At 41.2% G+C, this 21,271-nt stretch overlaps 2 pseudogenes; both read left to right on the top strand.

Moving 5' to 3' along the window:
• The first annotated feature begins 419 nt into the window (after window positions 1-419).
• LOC112297594 (ferritin heavy chain pseudogene) lies at window positions 420-3,772 on the top strand (annotated as a pseudogene).
• A 16,975-nt stretch (window positions 3,773-20,747) lies between these two features.
• Window positions 20,748-20,970, top strand: LOC112297656 (protein transport protein Sec61 subunit gamma-like; annotated as a pseudogene).
• Window positions 20,971-21,271: the final 301 nt, after the last annotated feature.

The following is a 21,271-nucleotide window of genomic DNA, read 5'->3' as shown; positions in this document are numbered from 1 at the left end:
TGTGGATTCGTACTGCTGTGAGTTGGTGAGTAAAGTAGGGGATGAGGCTGAAAATGTAATATGTGAGGTAGAGTAAGGCCTGAGATTTCCGTTTTTATCCTCCTCAATGAGTAAAATAAAGGAAGCCACTGCACAGGTAATTCATCTTAAAATACACAACATAAACTGGGTTATTAGATTGTAAAAATGATTGAGGTGGAAGGAGAGGTCCTAAGAAAAATTGAACCAAGAATCTTACAGCTCAAAAATAATATTCAGAATAGCACCAAAAAAAGAATCTCTCTTGCCACTTTCTGTCCTCGATTTTTTAAAAGTGTCAGTTTATCAGAAGTAAGGCCGGAAAAACGAAGACAATTCAGAAGCGGGTGCTATTAGGGCCATTCCCAGTGGGCTGGGTGACAGCGGGGCCTGCTGCTGACATGCAGGTGTCCTGGGTCCAGGCTGAGAAGGTGTGGAGGCAGAGCAAGGTCCTACCTGCTGCACAATGCACAGCAGCCTGGAGAACCGATCACTTTTTTAGGCAGTAGAGCCAAGCCCCCTGCAGAGGGCTGGATTGGGGGGTGTTACCCATTCTCTAAGGATGGCTGCTGCTGGCAATTCTTACTCCACACCTGCATCCCCTGCCCTTGGGTCTATTTTCTCTTTTAATGACTTCAGCATCATAATGTCTCTGCCACCCAAGCCCTCAGTGATGATTCCACGCACAGCTGTCTTGTGTTTGTCACAGGTCATGAGGGGTGCCCTGCCTCCCACTCCATTTCCTCCCATGACCTCCTGAAAAGATGAGAAATTTCCTCTGATCAAGACATGGCAAAGTTCATTTGAGCATTCAACAACTTAAATTATTTTTGTAAAGCAAATATAATTTTAGTAAGTTGTCTAATTGAGGAAGGGTATGAGGAAAGAAGATAAACACACTATGTGCTTGACTCTATGATGGGTGCTCTAACTGTGTAATCTCATTTAATCCCCTCAACCTTCCTGTGAGGTAGGTTTGTTCAACCCATTTTACAGATGTGAATATAATCATAAAGTCCATGTTCTTGGGAACTCTAGCAGCCACCATCACCCAGCCCAGTTTTGAGCACAATGGTCTAGGCAAGAATCTAGCACAGTAGATGGCTGATAACTGGTAGATGGGCCACACTGGATCCTTGTCCCTAATCAAGTTGATGAAGTCTCTCAACTTGTTTAACTAGTTTTTCAACTAGTTTACCCAGTTTTCCCTGCCTTCTCACCCCAGCCAGTTATCATGCCTGATATCAGTGCTCAAAACATGTACTGGTAGAGAACAGAAAGTTCTGTATACTATATTAGGTCCTCTAAAGGAAAAGTCAGTCTTAAATGTTTTTATTTCTATCCCACTTTTTCCCAAAAGGATTTAAAGTGATTTGCCACGAAGTTACATAAAATAATGTAACTAGATATAAATAAGAATAAAATAATAGGATAATGGATAAAATAAATATAAATAGTTGAAATAAAAGTTAATGACAGAAGAGGGGAAAAAAACATAAAAATGCAGGCTAAATTATATAGCTGCTAATTGCCTCCATTTTTACTTTTTGCTTACCAGCAGCCAAACTAAGGAAGAAACCATGGTCAGCTACATAGTGCTAATTGTTAGAGAGGAAAAGAAACTTCCTCTGGGAATGCTTAGCTTTTCTAAACACTTAGTTCTAAAATATATTCCTCATACACAGTTCCACATTAGCTTCTACCCTCCCCACCTCGTGAGCAAGTAGACACTATACCCATCACACATTCCTATAGCAAGGGCAGTAAGTAAAGTAAGACCCTCTAGTAAAGGTTAATAGAGAGGTTTTCAAGCTGGGACACACTTGTTGTATCTGTCATCTATCGCTGTGTAACAACTCACCCCAAAGTTTGACGCCACCATTTTTTTTGCTTATGATTCTGAGAGTCAGCAAATTGCACTGAGCTCAGCTGGGCAGTTCCACTAATGCTTATGCCTCACCCTCCAGAGGTGCTGATTTAACTGGTCTGGATGGGGCCCAATTATCCACAGACATTTAAAAGCTCCCCAGGTGATTCTTATGTATCGCCAACCTGAAGTACTACTGGCACAGTGCATAACCCTAACTCACAGCTGAGTGAAGGCAATACTTCCCAGGTGAGGGAAAGTTAAAAAGGACTTCAGGAAACACAGATGCCAATTACCCAAAACAGTATTGAAAAAGAACAAACTTAGAGAACTCATAGTTGCTGATTTTAAAATTTACTACAAAGCTACAATCAAGACAGTGTGGCATGCACAAGGGGGACACAAGATCAAGCAACCAGAATCGAAAGTCTGAAATACGCACTTGTATTTACAGTCAGTTGATTTTCAACAAGGGTGCCAAGATCATTGAATGGGAAAAAATAGTCTTTTCAACAAATAATGCTAGGACAACTGGACATCCACATGCAAAGGAATGTTTTGGGACCCGCTCCTTTCATGGTAAACAAGAAGTGACTCAAAATATATCATAGACCTATATGTAAAAGCTAGAACTATATATGTCTTAGAAGAATAGTGTAGGCTAATACACCATGACCAATGGTGCATTCCTGGAAATTTATCCCAGGAATGCCAAGTTGTTTTAACATCCAAAATTCAACTAATATAATTCACTGTTAATTAAAAAAAAGAACAAACCACATGGGCATCTCAATAGCTGCAAAAAAATTATTTGTCAACATCCAAATTAATTCATGATATAATCTCTCAATAAGCTTAGAATAAAAGGAAGCTTCCTCAAAGAATGTTATACTTATTAGTGAAACACTGATCATACAATGGAATAATTATTCAGCCTTAAACAAGGAAGAAAATTCTAACATGTGCTACAATATAGATGAATCTTGAAGACATTATGCTCAGTGAAATAAGCCAGTCACAGAAGGAGAAATACTATATGATTCTATTTATGTGAAGTACCTAGAATAGTCTAATTCATAGTGGCAGAAAGTGGAATGGTGGTTGTCAGGGGCTGGGGGAAGAGGAATGGGGAGTTGGTGTTTAATGGTAAAGAATTTCAGTTTGGGAGAGTCTTCACCGAGAGTCACCGTGTTTTCTGCTTCAACAGTGCTTGTACGGAACCCAGGGCTCAACGCCCCTGTCCCAGCCTGCTGCCCAGATCCATCCTTCTGCCACCTCCCCACAGCGCCCTCGGGCCACCACGAGGTCCCTGCTACCGCCCCAGCGCTGCGAAGACGCCTGTCCTCAGCCGCCAGCCATCAAGACCACCTCCGACTCACAGGTTCGCCAGGACTCGCAGGTCGCCATCAACCGCCAGATCAACCTGGAGCTCTACTCTTCCTACTTCTTCCTGTCCATGTCTCACTACTCTGATGGCGATGATGTGGCTCTGAAGAACTTTGCCAAGTATTTTCTTCACCAATCTCATGAGGAGAGGGAACATGCTGAGAAACTGATGAAGCTGCAGAACCAATGAGGTGACCGAATCTTCCTCCACGATATCAAGAAACCAGAACGCGGTGACTGGGAGAATGGGCTGAATGCAATGGAGTGTGCATCACACTTGGAAAAAAGTGTGAATCAGTCACTACTGGACTTGCACAAACTGGCCACTGAAAAAAATGATCCTCATCTGTGTGACTTCATTGAGACTCACTACCTGGATGAGCAGGTGAAATCCATCAAAGAACTGGGTGACCACGTAACCAACTTGTGCAGGTTGGGGGCCCCTGCGTGGCAGAGGATCTCTTTGACAAGCACACTCTGGGAGACAGTACAGACAGCTGAGCCTTAGGCTGCCTTCCCACCGCCATGGGAGTGACTTCCCTGGTCACCAAAGCAGTGAGCGCATGTTGGAGCTACCTTTACATTTTCTATAACTTGTACTAATCATCCACTTGTGCCCTTAATTTGTACCATTCCTTCAAATAACGTAATTTGGTAGCCCCCCCCCCCCCCCCCCGCCAAAAAAAGAATTTCAGTTTGGGAAGATGAAAAGAATTTTTGAGATGGTTGCACAACAATGTGAATGTACTTAATGCCACTTTACTGTACAGTTAAAAATGGTTAAAGTGATAAATTTTGTTATTATATTTTATATTTTATAATTAAAAAAGAAAAGTAAGTAAATAAAATAGTGAAAGATGAGTACCTTCCCTGTAAGTCTGGCAACAAGTCAAAGATATTGGCTCTCGCCACTGTCCTGGAGCCTCCAGACAGTGAAATAATGAAAGAAAGATAAATAAAAGGTATGTAGATTAGAAAGAAAGAAGTAAAAATGCCTTTATTCAGAGACATGATTTATATGTAGAAAATTCTAAGCAGTCTCCCAAAACTTACTAGAATTAATAAACCAGATCAGCAAGGCTACAGCATACCAAACCAATATACAAAATTAACTGTAGTTCAATATATTAACAATGAACAATCCAGAAATGAAATTAAAAAGCAATTCCATTCACAATAGCATCAAAAAGAACAAAATACTTGGGAATAAACTTAACATAAGAAGCATAAGACCTATGAACTAAAAACCCAAAACATTAGTAAGATATTTACCTGAAAAGTTGAATAAATGGGGAGACATACCATGTATGTTAATTAGAGGGCTCATTATTGTCAAGAAAACAATTCTCCCCAAATTGATCTAAAGATTCCACACAAACCCTATAAAAATCAGGGTTCTTTTAAATAGAATTTGACAACATGACCCTGAAAGTTATGTGAAAATGTGAAGAACAGAGAAGAGCAAAACAATTTTGAAAAAAACAGTTGGAGGACTTATACTGCCTGATTTCAAAACTTACTATAAAGCTACAGTAATTAAGAAAACCTCGTTTTGATATAAACGTAGGCATGTGGATCAGTGGAAGAGAATAAAACGTCCAGAAATAAGCTCTGATATTTACAATCAATTGATTTTCAATAAAGATGCAAAGGGGAAAAATATAGCCTTTATCTCACACTACACACAAAAGTCATTCATAGACCTAAATGTAGGAGCTAAATAACCATCCATCCTAATGCCAAAAAATGTACCAAAAAATAAATCCCTGATAAATAGCTCTTTGCTTTATTTCACTTAGGTGAATGAAGCTAAAGGTGGGCCAAATATCTTAAATATTTCACCAATATTTCTTACCAATATTTTTCTCTCTGTTACCACATTTGACAAGCTGGGTCCCTTGGAAGAAAACCACATTACAACACCTGGTGGACATCTGCATTGGAAGGAAAGGGAGTGTAATTTTTAGGTTGACCCCCTGGGGAACTAAAAAATCCTGGATGGGTTCTGAACTCAGATTTTTGTTTTATAGAAGAGTAATTTGTTTTCCATCTAGAAAATTTGATTGAAAGTTATGCCAATAATTTCTCAAATTTCACCCAAATTTATTTTGAAAACATGACAAAGAAAGGAAAACCTACCCAGGCCTGTTCCCTGCTGGGTTGCTTTGGCCCTAAAGGGCTGAGCCACTCTACAATAGGTCAACAGCTGCGTTCTGGGGATTTCACATACTGCAGTGCCCGAGTGTGCCTATTGGACAGCCTAGAACGCTGCAGATCAGGACTGAGCCTGCTTAGGTGAAAGGCCTCTAAGGCAAGCAATCCCTCAATTAATTTCTCAAGGCTTTAATAGACCCAAGAAAGGAATAGACACACCTCTCTCTCAGGGGAGAAGGTGTGGGTTTGTCCATGTCTTCTGGATTCTTTCCAGCTTCTAGGTAGGTGTTCTTTCTTGCAATTCAGGAATGGGTGTGGAAAGCAGAAAGCTTCTCTTCTACACCAGTGGCAGCATATCCACTCACCTGCCAACACAAGAAGCAACTTGCAGGACCAGCACTTCACTTCTTTTTATCTTTTAGCAATTTTGTTCAAAGAGAAGATGGTCTCCTTCCCAAGAAGCTAATAAAAGGGAATTGTATTTAAAACAAGGATATGTACTCAAAACCCAATTTCCATCTCTCCCTACCTACCGACAAATACTTACTGAAACTGAATTTAAGAATAGCCATGCGTGTCTTTTAAAAGATTAACTTCTCTCCTACCAAATGAATTAACCTTAAAAGCTCTATTTCAGTTAGTAGTGACCTTTATTTTAGAATGTGTTACGCTCTCATCAGATACATCAACTCTTTTTTTCCATAAATAAAACTGTCACAATTAAGAATTATAACTCTTAATATTTATTTACCCTCATGCTCCACTTTCTACCTGAGAATTGCAAGAGAAAATTATATATCACGTAACAGGAAAAATGTAGAGAATAACTGTGTGAGCCTGGGCAAGTCATTCTCCTCTTCTGGAGGAAACATGAGCAGGGGTTAGCACACAGTCACACGGTTAGATCTACTGTTCCTCGATTTTATGATAAATAGATTAAAGAGAATGCCTAGGACCATCATGACTTTGTGACAAAGTTAAGCATAGCATTTGATCCTAAGTCTCCAGTGTTATTTCTGAGTATTTCTTACCAATACTCTATTTACCACCATTTTTTTAATGTAGCAATGTTATCATCATCCTGCCTCTCTTTGATATTTCTTCTTATGTCTTAAAAATAGCACCCTTGCCCTGGCTGGTGTAGCTCAATAGGTTGAGTGCCTGCCTGTGAACTGAAAGGTCACCAGTTTGATTCCCAGTCAGGGTGTCTGGGTTATGGGCCAGGTCCCCCTTTGGGGGCATGGAAGACGTGGCCAATTGATGTTTCCCTCACACATGGATGTTTCCTGCTCTATCTCTCTCCTTTCCCGTCTCTCTAAAAATAAATAAAATCTTTACAAAAAAATAAAAATAGCACCTTTTTTCAGATTATAAAATTAATACTATGCATTACAATATTTTAAAATATGGCCCTGGCTGGTGTGGCTCAGTGGGTTGAGCACTGGTCTGCTAGCCAAGAGGTCTCTGGTTCAATTCCCAGTCGGGGCTCATGCCTGGGTTACAGGCCAGGTCCCCGGTTGTTGGGGTGTGAAAGGCAACCTATCAATTGATGTTTCACAATGTGAGAAACACATTGATGTTTCTCTCCCTATCTTTCTCCCTTTCTTTCTCCCTTCCTTCCCTTTTTCTCTAAAACTAACTAAATAAATAAAATATGAAAAGTTATGAAGAAGAAAATCAAATCACCCATTATCTTCCACCAAGAGATAAGTTAACATTTTTGTTGTGCTTCCCTTTATTATTTTTATGTATAATCACCTTTTTCCCCAAAAGTTACATAGCAAATAAATCAAAAGCAATTTTTCCATTCTTACTCTATACCCATGTGGGATAACACCACTTACATTTTGGTCATGAGCTTGTCTTCTAGTCCCTGCCTTGTGGTCTGTTTCTCTATCTACCCTGACCCCAAGTCCTTCAGTCAAGGCCCCACTTACACAAGGCCTCAGGTTTAGGTTTTGACTATGTGCCTTCAGTGCTGTTTGACCCCCTTGGATGTTGGGAGTGTGAATTGTAAAGGCAAAACTCCACGTACCTACCCACCAATATAACGAAAATCAAGTAAGGTTTTATTAAAATCTACATTCTTTGTTGGTTTTGATGGTTTGGAAATTAGAGTTTTACTCTGCCTTTTTCTTTTTATTTTTTAAAGATTTTATTTATTCATTTCTGGAGAGAGGGGAAGGGAGGGAGAAAGAGAAGAGGAACATTCATCAGTTACCTCTCCCAGGCCCCCCATTCGGGGACTCAACTGAAACCCATGCATGTGCCCTGCCTGGGAATCAAATTGGCGACCTCTAGTTCGCAGGCCGGCAATCAACCCACTGAGCCACACCAGCCAGGTAGGCCTTTTTAAAATACAGGTATTTCTGACCTGGCTGATGTGGCTCAGTGGGTTGAGTGTCAGCCTGCAAACCAAAAGGTCCCCAGTTTGACTCCAGTGGGGCAAGTGCCTGGGTTGCAGGCCAGGCCCCCAGCCACCCCAGTTGGGGGGCATGAGAGAGGCCACTGATTGATGTTTCTCTCCCTCTCTTTCTCCCTCCTTTTCTCCCTCCCTTCCCTCTTCTCTGAAAATAAATAAATATAATCTTTAAAAAAATAAAATACAGGTTTTCCAAAGACATGAATGAGATATTAGAGAGCAGGAACCATATTTGTAATGCCAGCCATGGCCCATAGTAAGTGCTCAATAAATATCCAATGAGTGTTTAAAAAAACATTAATCGAACCCTTGCTTCCTGTCTGGGGGAATGCAATCAAAAATTGAAGGTAATAGCAACAGTAATTAACATGGTAGGTGGCTGCATCCTTTATCAGCCAAAATCACTGGTCTTTAATTATTTAAACACCTCTGTTCCCCCAGTGCCCACTGGCCTTGTCCTCCTGCAGCCATGGACTTAATCTGCCTCAGTGAATGCTACTTCCACTGACTCTCCTCTGGTTGACTTAGTCTTTGCTCTACCACCAAGGGCACACTGGCCTGTCCTTCATTGACTCAGTCTCTTCTCACCTCCCACCATTCCAAATACTGTGGTCTGCTCCCACCTCCTCCTCTCCTCTGAAACCATTCTTGCCAAACTCTATGATCACTTTTGTCACTATTTTACCTAACCTCTCCAAGGCATTTGACACACTTGACCTCTCCCTCCTTGAAACTCTCTCTTTGGAGTGCATGATCCCTGCCTCTAAGTTCTCCTCATACCCCTGGCCACCCCTTCCCAGCCTCTTTTGCAGAGTCCTCCTCTGCCTGAGCTGTAAATGTTAGAATTCCCCGTGGTTTATTCCTCAGCTCTTGTCAGTTCTCACCCTGAGATTCATCTCTCTGATTTCACCCACTCCCATGATTTCTGGACCACCTATGGATCCTGCATGACATCTCTGAGGGGATTATCAACTGCCTACTGAAGAACTCCACTTGAATGTCCCTCAAAATCAACATGTACAAATAAATGGAACTTACCATTCTCCAAACTCTGTTCTCTTACTGTTTTATGGAACCCAAGTCAGAAACTTGGGAGATTCCATACTCTTTTGTTGCACAACCCCAGATCTAATGGTTCACCAAGTCCTGTTGATTCTATCTTTTTACTATTTATCCAATTGCTCTCCAGACTGGGCACTTTCCAAAATGTCTATCTGACCCTTTCTCTCTGTAACTTCCCATTCCTCCTATAATAATGGGACCCAGCCTTCTTCACAGGCCCTTTAATATTGGATCCCTGTTTACCTCACTAGCCTCATCAACCTTGTCCCTTCCTAGTTCCTATGGTCCAGTCATACCCAACTTCTTTTCATTCATTCAGAAAGCCCTGATATCTCTCACCTCTGGTTACATCAACTATTCCATGTACCTCTCTACCCCTTCCATCTCCTGCTCCTTCTTCCAGTCTTAACTTAGACATCATTTTTAGGAAGGTTTTACAGGAAGTCTTTCTGAAGCTCCAAATCTCTCCTGTGATATAAGCTCTGAAAATGCTCTGTACCATCTTAACACTTATACACTAAATGTGACCGACTTTGTACTTTCCTGAACTGCCAAGCTTATCTTGTTTATTTTGTATTGCTTGTACACAACATAGCACAATGCCAGCACATAGTAGACCGGTGCTCAGTAACAATGGTGAGTGGATGTTGAATTAATGAATGATTGAAAGGATGAACAGATGAATGTGCTTATCTCTTTTGCCAATGCCCTTTTCATCAATTGGCAGGATGAAGCAGATTCCTAACATACCTCCCCACACTCCAATTCAATTTATTTTCCACATTTCAGTTCAAATTATCATGTTGAAAAGAAACCCTGGTCATGTCATACCCTTGTTTAAACTCAACAGCTGCACATTTCTCACAAGATAAAGTACAGGCTTTCCCATGATATTAAGGCCTATTAGGATTCAGCTCCTACTTACCTCCTCCTTCACCACCCCTCTCACAACCAAAAACTAAACTCCAGCCCCACTGAGCACTCTTGGCTCTTCCCACAACTCAGGCTCTCTCTTGGCTCTGGACCTTTGCACATGTTCCTCCCCTCCACCCCCTTTGGCCCAGCTTAGGAATAACTTCTAGGCAGCCATCTTGGAGTCCTTAGTTCCTTGACAAGTAGAACTGGGTGCCTTTTTGTGGTCCCCATTGCACCATAAGGCCTTCAGCCAGCCTTCAATCACAGCCTTCATCGGCCTGTAGGCATCTACCAGATGATGTCATAAGATTCTTGAGAGCTCAAGAGCAGTCTTTCAACCCCAGCACAGTGGCCTGAGTGAGAAAGGTGAGTAGTGAGATCATTAACAAAAGAGCTATTTTCAAAGTATTTTGGGGATAATTGTGGCCCCTGATTACAATCTTGTGTTACCATTGCAGCTGTCACATGGCATTGTCTGTGGCAGGGGTGGAGGGGGACAGCATGGGGAGTGGGGAGAGGAGCCTTGCAAGATCCAAAGTAAGACCAACTGCAAACTGAGGAGAATAATTAACTTCACTTTCTATACCTTAAGCTCTATCCTACTTTTAAAGTAAAACTAGGAGAGCCTGTAGATTTTACCATATTCTTTCATGTATTCGTTACCTAAAATTTGGGCATAGATTTTTTTTTGATAAACAGAATTACATTTTCAAGTATTGCCATTTAAAAGAACCCAGACACTTCACACTCACTTAAAAAAACAAACCCACTTAAAAAACAAACAATCCAGAAAATAACATTAGCAAGGAGGTGGAAAAATTAAAACCAAGACAGTATGTTGGTTTCTCAAAAATTAAACATAGAATTATCAGATGGTACAGCAATTCCACTGAAGGTTATTGAATTAAAAGCAGGACTCAAAGAGTTCACGTTCATATGAAGTTCATATGAACTTCATGTTCACAGCAGCATTTTTCTCAACAGCCAAAAGATAGAAGTAACCCAAGTGTTACTGGATAAGTGGATAAGTGGATAAACGAAATGTAATAAATACATACAATGGAATATACTATTATTTGGCCTTAAAAAGGAAGGAAATGCTGACTCACGTTACAACATGGATGAACCTTGACGATATATTCCAGTGAAATAAGCCAGACACAAAGAGACAAACACCATAGAACTCGCTTCAGCAGCATGTACAGTAAAATGCAAACACTGAATGATTCCACTCATATGAGGTACTTAGAGTAGTCAGGTTCGTGGGGATTAAGAAATTCAAATTGGTTGTTACAGAATAGTCACGGGGATGTAAAGTACAGTATAGGGAATATAGTCAATAAAAGTCTAGTAACTATGTATGGTGTCAGATGGGTACAAGATTTATTGGGATTATCACTTATTAAGTAATGTCTAACCACTGGAGCATACTTCTGAAACTAATATAATGTGTGTCAACTGTAATTGGAACTAAAAAATGATTTAAAAATGAATAAAATCAATAAGCATGTCCTCAGGTGAAGATTTGGGGGAGGGAAAAAAAGGAGCCCATAGATGAGTCCCTTTGTAAAGCAAAAGTCTCTTGTGTAATGTGAGGAATCACACCTCCTCCCCTTCTAATCTGAATTAGAAAATTCAAGTTTACATGTATTGAATTTCTTAAGCCAGGCACACTTCAGATATGTTTTTCTGTGGGAGCTGCCCATTTGCAATCATTTCTTCAAGGAGATTCTGTGAGAAGCACTCATTTACAAATATCTTATTTTGTGCTTGTGTCTAAAAATCACTTTGAAAGTTGTAACCATTTACTCACTATTGCTATGTTATGTGTGTGACAACCAACCTGCTGCTTAATAATGTCATTCTATAATTATCCCTTCCATGGGAGACTGGTACATGAGTACAGCTCCCGTCACATCACCGAAGTGCAGTGAGAAACTCCAGCTCCTCTCACTCATCAGTGGGAGTGCCAGAGCCTGATGAGTAATGGACCTGCCAACCACAAATGAAGCTTCCTCTGACTCATCCATACACAAAGCTGCTTTATCTCTCTTGTCCCACCCAGGTGCCCTCCCTGTCCTTTCCTCCAGAGAAGCCAGGGACTTAGATGAAAGTGGAAACACTGTGCCCGAGTGCAGGGAGGCTGCTTAATCAGGAGCCCGCTTGACCTTTGCAGCGTGGTCCCAATAACACCTCTGCCTAGGCCATGTCTTTCATCTGAGGACCTCAAAGTCCTTAAAAGCACTGACTATGAATCCTCATGCAGGCCTGGGATATGAGGAAGGCTAGTTCAAAGTTGAAGAAATTAAGGCACAATGGGGATCACAACCATGCTGAATATCACACAAAAGGATGGTCCAATGACAACTTTCGGAATTCCATGTTACTTTTAAGTCCCTCTCCCTATTTTTTCTTGCTATTTTCCAGAATCAAACTCATATTTTCAACAGATGGGGAAAGGGGATAACAACTTTACACAAAATATAATCTACAAATAGTAACCCAGTACTCTGGAACAGCCCAGAGAATCTATGTTTTTGTGGCTTTTAGAAAAGCTTTTCTTCCTGAATTCTCCTGAGTGTCTTTCCTTTCTGAAAACTTTATTTCTTACAATGCCAGCATCTTCTTGGGAGATAGTTGCCTCAGGCTATAAGACTCTCCCAAAATTTAATCACCTGGGCATCTTACCAAAATGCAGGATCTGATCCAATATCTGGTGGGGTCTGAGACTCTGAACTTCTAATAAAGTCTCAGCTGCTGATGGTGGTTGAAGGACCACACTTAGGGTATCCAGTAGCTAGGCAGAGAAAGCCATCTGTAGACAAATAACTCTTGAGGCCTAGCCATTCCTTCTCTTAGCAGCAGCTTTCTGGGAGCTTAATCATTCTGATTCTTTAGAGTCTAACTTGCAAACTGTGCTGATCTTAGCATATCACAGCCCCTGAAGGAGGTAAGAAAGTTGTGGTTGTTTAAAGACCACACAAACTAAGGAGATAGTACCATCTCTTATCATATCTCACATAGTTAATAGACATGCCCCTTTAAGGAGCAGTACCAGGTATAATGGGTACTTGCTAAGCAACATTCCAACACTTTAGACCAAAAAAAAAAAAAAAAAAAAAGTAAACTTCATAGGAGGTCACTTAGAGTAAAAAGAAAAATTACTTTCAAAATCAACCATCCAATGCATGTCAAGTACATAGTCTGGGCACAGAAGAGGTTTTACTATGTACATTCATTAGTGCCTGACACAACCTTTCACCCCCATGATGTAATTCATGTTCCCTACCATCATCATGGCAACACTGATAACCACCAGCTGTGGCTTCTCAACACCCACGAATGCCACAGTCATCCAGGCAGTCTCATTTTGTTAATTGTTCCATCCTGTCACTCTCTAAGAGGCAGTTGAGGCTCCGGGGCAAATTTTCTAAATAATAAGGTATACTGCAAGGTCTAAGTCCCTCCCAGACTGGAGACTTCAACCCACACCTGGCCTACAAGAGACATTCACCATGGCAAATGTTTGCCTGTGCTCCTCTAACCCAGACATCAAGGGTAGAGACAAATGGTGCATCTGGTAACATCTGCTGCCCACCAGCACCACCCCCATCCCACCCCCACCCCGTGCCTCTGTGTAGGCAGAATGGTGGAAACAGCTCTGACAGTCCACCCCGTGCGCTCCCACCTGGGGTGGAGGCAGCTGGCTTCTTCTTTCATCCTCTGCACCAACTCCTCCAGTCCAACAACATAAAACTTTACCTTTTCCTTTAATATTGGCAACTATTTCTAATGTACTGAGAATGGCAGACAATACCGTAAATATGTGCATATACTAGCTCTATCAACTCTCAACACTAAATTTTTTTGAAAGAGACAAATGTACAGGCATAGTTGATTTTCCCCATGTACTCCTCCCAAATATTCTTTCTCTTTCTCTTTCCAGAGCTAACGATCATCATGACTTTGCTATTCATCATTTGCATGTGAGTTTTACACTATTATTTCATGTTATGTGATAAAAATATGTTATTATTTTGCATGGCTTTACATAAATGGCATCCCACTATATCCATCTTCTTGAAAACTTGATTTTTTTCCACCAAACATTATCTTTGTGAGATGTGTCCATGTAGTTCATTCATTTTAATTTTCTGTGTGGTATTCTGTTGCATGGATTTAAAACCATTTTATTTTTCCACTTTTCTGTTCATGGGCATTGAGACCATGTAAAATTTTCACTCTTACAAATAAGGCTGCCACGAACATACTTGTAAAGTCTGTACACATGTGCTAGATTCCTTACCTAGGAGTGGAATTGTTTGGACCCAGTAGGCCTATTTTTATCGGATGTTGCCAATTTGCTCTTCCTAAATGAACCGGCTTACACTTCCACCAGCTGTGAGAGTTCCCATCTCCCCACATCTTTGCCAACAAATAGAGTAGTCATACTTTTTACTTTCTGGCAGTCTGGTAGGAGGGAAATGGTATACCCATCACCTTTTAAAAATAGCCTTCCCGAGATATAATTCCTATGCCATACAACTCACCCATTTAAAGTATACAATTCAGTGGCTTTTAATATAATCACAGGGTTGTGCCTCCGTCCCACAACCAACTATAGAACATATTCATGACCTGAGAAAGAAATCCAGCTCCTCTTAGCCCTCACCCGGTTCCCTCCCTCTTCCCTATCCACAGCCCTCGGCACCCACTGGTCTACTTTCTGTCCCTATAGATTTGCCTATCTATTCTGGACATTTCATACAGGTGAAATCATACTTTCATTCTCTTCATGAATTCTTACCACCTGATTACATAACAGTTTGTTTCATGTCTTTATTATTGGGAAATATTTTAATATGTGGTTGGTGCCCATTTAATTTGAATGCCCCTAAATTACTAGTAAGTCTCATAAGGTTTTCATATGCTTATTGGCCATTTGGTATTCCTCTTCTCAAAAGCGTCAATTTATATTCTTTAATCTATTTTTAAATGGACTTGATTATCTCCCCTTGTTTATTTGTAGGAGTTAGTCAAATGTTCTGCATGTGAATCCTTTGTTGGTTGCAGATGTCGGAGGGCAACCCTCCCTGGATTTCTGTGTGGCTGCACCGTCCAGACCTTTCAGAGCCGCAGATATTTGACACCAACATGCTCCGAAGACAGAGAACGCCTCCTTTCTCCCCAGGCCCCTTCACTGCTCAGATTCTGAAGGTGATAAACCCAGAGCCATTCCTTTACATTCCAAATGGTTAAAAAAAAGTACCAGAGACCTTCCTCTCCTCTCCCCGGGGTGGTTTTGTTTACATTAGAGAGCAAAGGTCTCTCTGGCCCCCTCCAGAGTGGGCGGGACAGAAGCGCTGGCGGCATCTTTGCATGTTCTGAAATCCAGTTTCAGAGCCCTTCCCTGCGTCACGAGCCCTGTCCACACAGGGTACCTCTGGCCCTCACTGAGTCGCCTGTTGGGAATTAGCAGTAAAACCAATATGTGAGCAAATAACAGGTCTGTTCTCTGACCCAGAAACCTCCTATTTCCATTCAGGGTAAATACATGTATACAGATATAAAAACTTAGATATATATTCTCCTAGTTTCCATCTTGTCTTTTTCCTACTTATCCTGTCCTTTTTTTTTTCATGTTGGTAAAATACATACATAAAATTTACCATTTCAACGATTTGTTAGTATGCAATTCAATGGCATTAATATATTCACAATGTTATGCAACTATCAACACTACCCATTTCCAGAACTTTTTCATCTTCTCAAACTGAAACTCTGTCCCCATTAAACACAAACTCCCTGTCCCTCTCCCTTCAGCTGGGGGCACGCACCGTTCTACTTTCTGTCTCTATGAATTTGACTGCACTAGGTAAGCAATATAAGTGGAATCATGCAGTATTAATCTTTTTGCGACTAGCTCATTTCACTTAGCATAATGTCTTCAAGTTTCATTAATGTTGTAGTGGCATGTGGAAGGATCTCCTTCCTTTTAATTGCGATAAAATGCACATAACATAAAATTCAACGTCTTAACCATTTTTAAATGCACACTTGAGTGGAACTAAGTAGATTCACTCTATTGTGCTACCATCACCAGCATCCATCCGCAGAACTCTCTCCATCTTGCCAAACTGAAACTCTCTGCCCATTAACAACTCCCTGTTTCCCCTCCCCCAGCTCATTCCTTTTTTGAGGCTAAATAATATTATATCCATTGTGTATGTGTATATGTAACACATTTGTTCACTCATTCATCCATTGAAGGACAGACACGTGGGTTGCTTCCACCTTTGGCCGTTGTGAATAATATTGCTTTGAACATAGATGTCCAAGTTACCTGTTTCAGTCCATCTTTGTTTATACGGTTTTTTGACAAAAAATAAAATTAAATTAAGTTTTAACACATACACTTTTTTCACCCTTTCCTTAAGGTCCTTGTTTTTTGTGTTCCATGAGGCAACACTTTTAAAATTTGCCACGCTTTTTTCAATGGTTAGTTTTGTTTCTGGTTCCCATCATCCTAAAATCATGATGCAGAGGCTGTTCATCCCCAACTCAGGATCCAGACCAACCTGCCCAAATGAGGGCAATCAGAGGGCCAGGTTCCACTTACATCTTATGCCCTGGGCCCTCTCATGGGGTTCTCCCCATTAGTACCCCTTGGGTCCAACCCAGGCTAGCAACTGCAGCCTCGTGTCTGGTTCCTCTTGGCTAAGTCTTGTCTACTCTCACTGGTTCTTCTGATGAATAGAGTTTTACACCTGAGCTTAAACCCAGGGTCCAGGGCCTTGTGTCCTATGCCTGGACTGCCAGTCCCCACTCAGAATATCTGATTGCCTGAGTTCTATTCCCTGCTTGCTCCAGGTATCTGTTGTATCCCTCTCCCCATGTCAGTGAGGACTCAGCTGACCAGAGGCTTGGGTCACTGCCTCCTCCCCAGCACTGTTTAAACTACAACCAGAGGCACCTATATTCATCATGTAAACAAACTGATCATGATTTATTCTACCCTTTTTCATACCACCTATTATGTGCCAGGCACTGCTTGGATGGAAACAAACAAGACCCGTGTCCTTGTGGTGCTTACATGGTGGTTGGGGAGCAGACAATAAATAAGAAAACATGTGGACAAATGAAATAGTTACAACCTATGATAAGGCTTTAAAGATTATAAACAGGGTATTATGCTTGAAAATACCTTGGCCATGGGGATGCTGCTTCTGTGGTGGTTGGGGAGGGTCTCTTGGAAGAGGAGATAAAAGATCTGAGAATCAAAGGAGGTGAAAGAGCTGGAAAAGCAGTGTGTTAGACAGAGGCTCACTGCAGCTGCAGGTTTCTGAGGCCAGCAAGTCAACATGCTGCTGCCTGGGACTGAACCTCAGCTCCTGAGCCTCAATTGAGGCTCCCCAATTCTCCTCATCTCAGCAGCCAGCTCTGTTACCTCCAGAGCACTGACCATGTGGCCTGGTCTAGGACCCCCATCTCCACCTGGACCTCTGGGAATCTCTCCATTGTGGGCCTCAGTCAAGCTGCTGTGGCCATTCCCACTGCCGAGAAATTCGTTAAATAAGATTTTACACAAGAATTTCTTGAGTAGCTAACACATGGCCAGTGTGGGAGAGCAAAACAAATGAAATCAGGGTCTCACAATGATATTTTTACACTTACATTTATAGCAGCATAATTCACAAAAACTGGAAATAATCAAGTGTCCATGGATAGATGAATGGATAAACAAAAGGTGATATATACATAACGTAATATTATTTAGACTTTAAAAGGAAGGAAATTCTGACACATGACACAACTTGCATAAAACTTGCAGATGTGAAAATTAATAAAGACCTCACCAAATATTGGAGTTGCGAAGGCCTGTGGTGGGGGCGGGGGAGGATCTCATACCCTGCCACTCTTAGAAGATTGCCCCAAACAGGAAGATGTTTTCTATGCTACTACTCCAGCAGGAGGAAGGTAGATTTTCTTCTCCCACCCGCCACCCCACCCCACAATGGCTTAGCCAATAGAGACTGTCAGAACCCATCCAGTGAAAAGCCATTTCACTTCAAACTCCAGTTTTCCCCCAAAGGACTTTTTGTTTATAACAGCTCCTCCTAACTTCACCTTTCCTCTGTGAAAAAACATTCCTCTCCTTTGTCCTCCAGGCTTGACTATGGTTTTGTCATAGCTTGCATTTCCAAGATTGCAATTCTATTGCTCTTCCTGAATAAAACCATTTTTGTTGGTAAAATAACTGTTTTGTTTTATTTTTTAACTATTTTATTTTTAAAGTCAGCAGAGAACATTATGCTAAGTGAATTAAGCTAGTCACACACACACACACCAAGACAAATACTGTATACTTCTACCTGTGCTTAAGAGTAGTAGAAGTCATGGAGGCAGAGAAAGTAGAATATTGGTTGCCAGGGACTGGGGAGAGAAAGGAATAAAGAGTTAGTGTTTGATGGGGACAGAGTTTCCATTTTACAAAGTGGAAAAACTCTGGAGATGGAAGGTGGGGACGGCTCTACAACAATATGAGTGTACTTACTGATGTCACTGAACCGTGAGAACTCCGTAATCTCTCCACTCAAACAACGCCATTCAAACCCCTGCACAGAGGGGCCAAACTCTAACATGGCTCCTAACAGTCTAAGACCTGGTCACTGGGAAGCCCCAAATCCCCCCTGAGATCCTGTTTCTGGAAAAACTCAAGGTTGCCCAAAGAATTTACCATTGTTTCCAGCCAAAACCTAATCAATTCCTTTCTTAAAGCATTTACCAAAAAAGAAGCTTACCATTAGAAAAATTGTACATCTTTCCTCATTAGAGATGTATATTTTTTCTGCTATTACTCAGGAGTATCTTTCTGAAGGAACTAAAAGCCATTCCTTTTAGCCTTGGGCAGGGAGCTCACTTGGTTAGAGCATCGTCCTGATTCACCAAAGTTGCCAGTTCAATCCTACACATACAAACAAGAGTAAACCAATGAATGCAAAATAAGTGAAACGACAAATCGATGTTTCTTTCTCTCTCTTCCTTCCTCTCTCTCTCCAAAATCAGTAATTTTTTTAAAAGTTAAAAAGCCAATCCTTTTAAACATAATCATCAAGAATGATTGGGCCTCTGGCTCCCAGTGCCTGTAGGAGGGTAGAAGCGAACTTTGATAAATGCCAGTTAGAGGACACAGCTGGCCTAACTGCATTTACAGCAACCGACTCACCACCTTACTGTGGTGTTTAATTCACATCCCTGCCCCTGCCCACTACTCCTCCCTCCTCCCTTTAAAATGCCCATTTGTTGCTGGGGAATCAGAGAAGAGCTCAGTTGTTTCCCTGCTGCAGTAGTTACTGAATAAAATTTGTTTTCACTGCTTTAACTAACACCCAGTTTTATTTATTGTTGACAACTCTACACTTAAACATGGTTAAGATTATAAATTATGTTATGTGTAATTTACCACAATTAAAATTTAAAAATCATAGTGGAAAAAATACTTAAAAAATATAAAGCAGACAGGGGGCTTTTCTTCAGAGCTTGCTAGATCTAGTGGAAGAAATTTGACATCCAAAAAAAATAGTGAAAGTGTCACATCTGAGGTACCAAAAAGGGACTGGGTGTGTTTGGAGGAGGGAAAGATCAATTCTAGTGGCAGGGTTGGGACAGGGACAGAAATCCGGAAAGCTCTCATAGAAACACATGAAGAAAGAGGAGAAGAGGATTACAAAAATCCAAGCAGACAAAGCTCCGAGGTGAGAAAACAAAGGGATGTTCAGGCAACAGTGGGTAGTTACACCTGATGGGATTGGAAAAGTTCAATTTGAAAGGAGTGTATAGGAAGGAAATTTTGAAACGGAGCAGAGAACCAAATCAGAAGAGGTATTGATTTTGCTCTGCATACAGGCCAAGGGGAGCCACTCATGGTTTTTAAGCAGGAAAGGGAGTGATCCAAGTCATACTAAGAGGAAACAGAGTGTTACCCCAAAATATGCCTTTGAAATATTGGTTATTTTAAGCCGGTTATTTTATAGAAATAGTAGACTCAGAAAGAAACTTTGAACTTCCCCCTTAACTGTCTAAAGGAATTCAGATAGAAAAAATCTGCTTAAAGGGGGGGAGCTATCACCTTACCATCACAATACGAACTAAGTGTGGCAGATGGGGAAGAATCACATGAAGTCTGTTTGTTAGACCCCTCTCAGTGCCCACTATCTCTGGGTGGCCCAGCAAGAATGTTTACCACATATTTGTTCTTTCTCATCTACCTGTGAATTGCCTACTTTCCCTTTGAAGTCCCAGATCCCTGTCTCCATCTCCTTAGTCCAGAATGGCATATGTAGGGTAAACACAGGCAGTCTGTCTTCCTCACCCAGATGTCTGGTCAAATAAGGGAGCAGTTTCCCATAACCTTGAGAATGAGCCTGATAAGCAGTGTTCTCATAGCCTTGAGAATGGCCCTGATAAGCAGTTCCCATAGCCTTGAGTGGGCTTACATGTGCAGAATCTCCCTGTGTTATACAATGTATCCTGGTACCCTGCCAGCTTTGTCTGTATTTAGTATATAAGGGGTTGGGACTTCCCGCTGGGAGACAGGTGACATGAAGTGTGACATGCAGAGACACACAGGGAGACACACAGTTTGCAGGGTGTGTGGATCACCCACCCGTGAATAAAGGCATGTCAGACATCCCAACGGCTCTGTGAATATTCTTCTATCTGTCCGAATTCCATGAACCTGTCCAGCCTTGAACAGTCGCAACACAACATATAAGCCTCAACTGCCCAATTTGTCCTCAGGACCCCATAATCTTATGGAACCCCCCTATATGTACATACATACTAAGATTGGGGGCTCCTGTGTTACTTGTCCCAAGCATCCGCGATGTCGGTGGGCAGGAAATGGATCAGGAAAATTTCCTCATGGACAAGGAAATGCAGTTCATTGAGCCCAGTTGGCAGTTTGTGAAGGATTCAATTCAGCTGATGAAAACATTCAACAAACCCATAGAAAAGATGCACCAATAGAAAACAATTCCAGAAGATTGCCATGGCAACAGCAATAGAATTTGCTGTAATGGGGCTCATTGGCTTTTTTGTGAATTTGATCCATATCACAATTAATAACATCATTGTGGGTAGCTGAATACCTTTTAGTGGAGGGTTTTTCATCTTGGGGATTGGTCAACAAGAGAGGATTTGAGAAGCTTGTGGAGTAAAAAAAATTGCCTGAATATTTTGTGTTGTTCTTTCATTTTTTCCCAGATGTTTTCTATTTCTAAATTAAAATAATTTCAAAATAAAAAAATAAGTTTGGTTATTTTCTCCTGTTAATCTGTTCATGTTAATTTGATTATCAGACCAGCTAGAAGAATGTAGAAAGGTAAAAAGAAAATTAATTTTCTCCCCCACAACAGAAAAGGCAGAGAATGCCAGTAGTCTGGTGG

This window comes from Desmodus rotundus, chromosome 3 (assembly GCF_022682495.2).
Source record: "Desmodus rotundus isolate HL8 chromosome 3, HLdesRot8A.1, whole genome shotgun sequence".
Classification (NCBI taxonomy): domain Eukaryota; kingdom Metazoa; phylum Chordata; class Mammalia; order Chiroptera; family Phyllostomidae; genus Desmodus; species Desmodus rotundus.
Note: the sequence above shows the minus strand (reverse complement) of the source record. Positions and strands in the feature narration are given on the sequence as shown.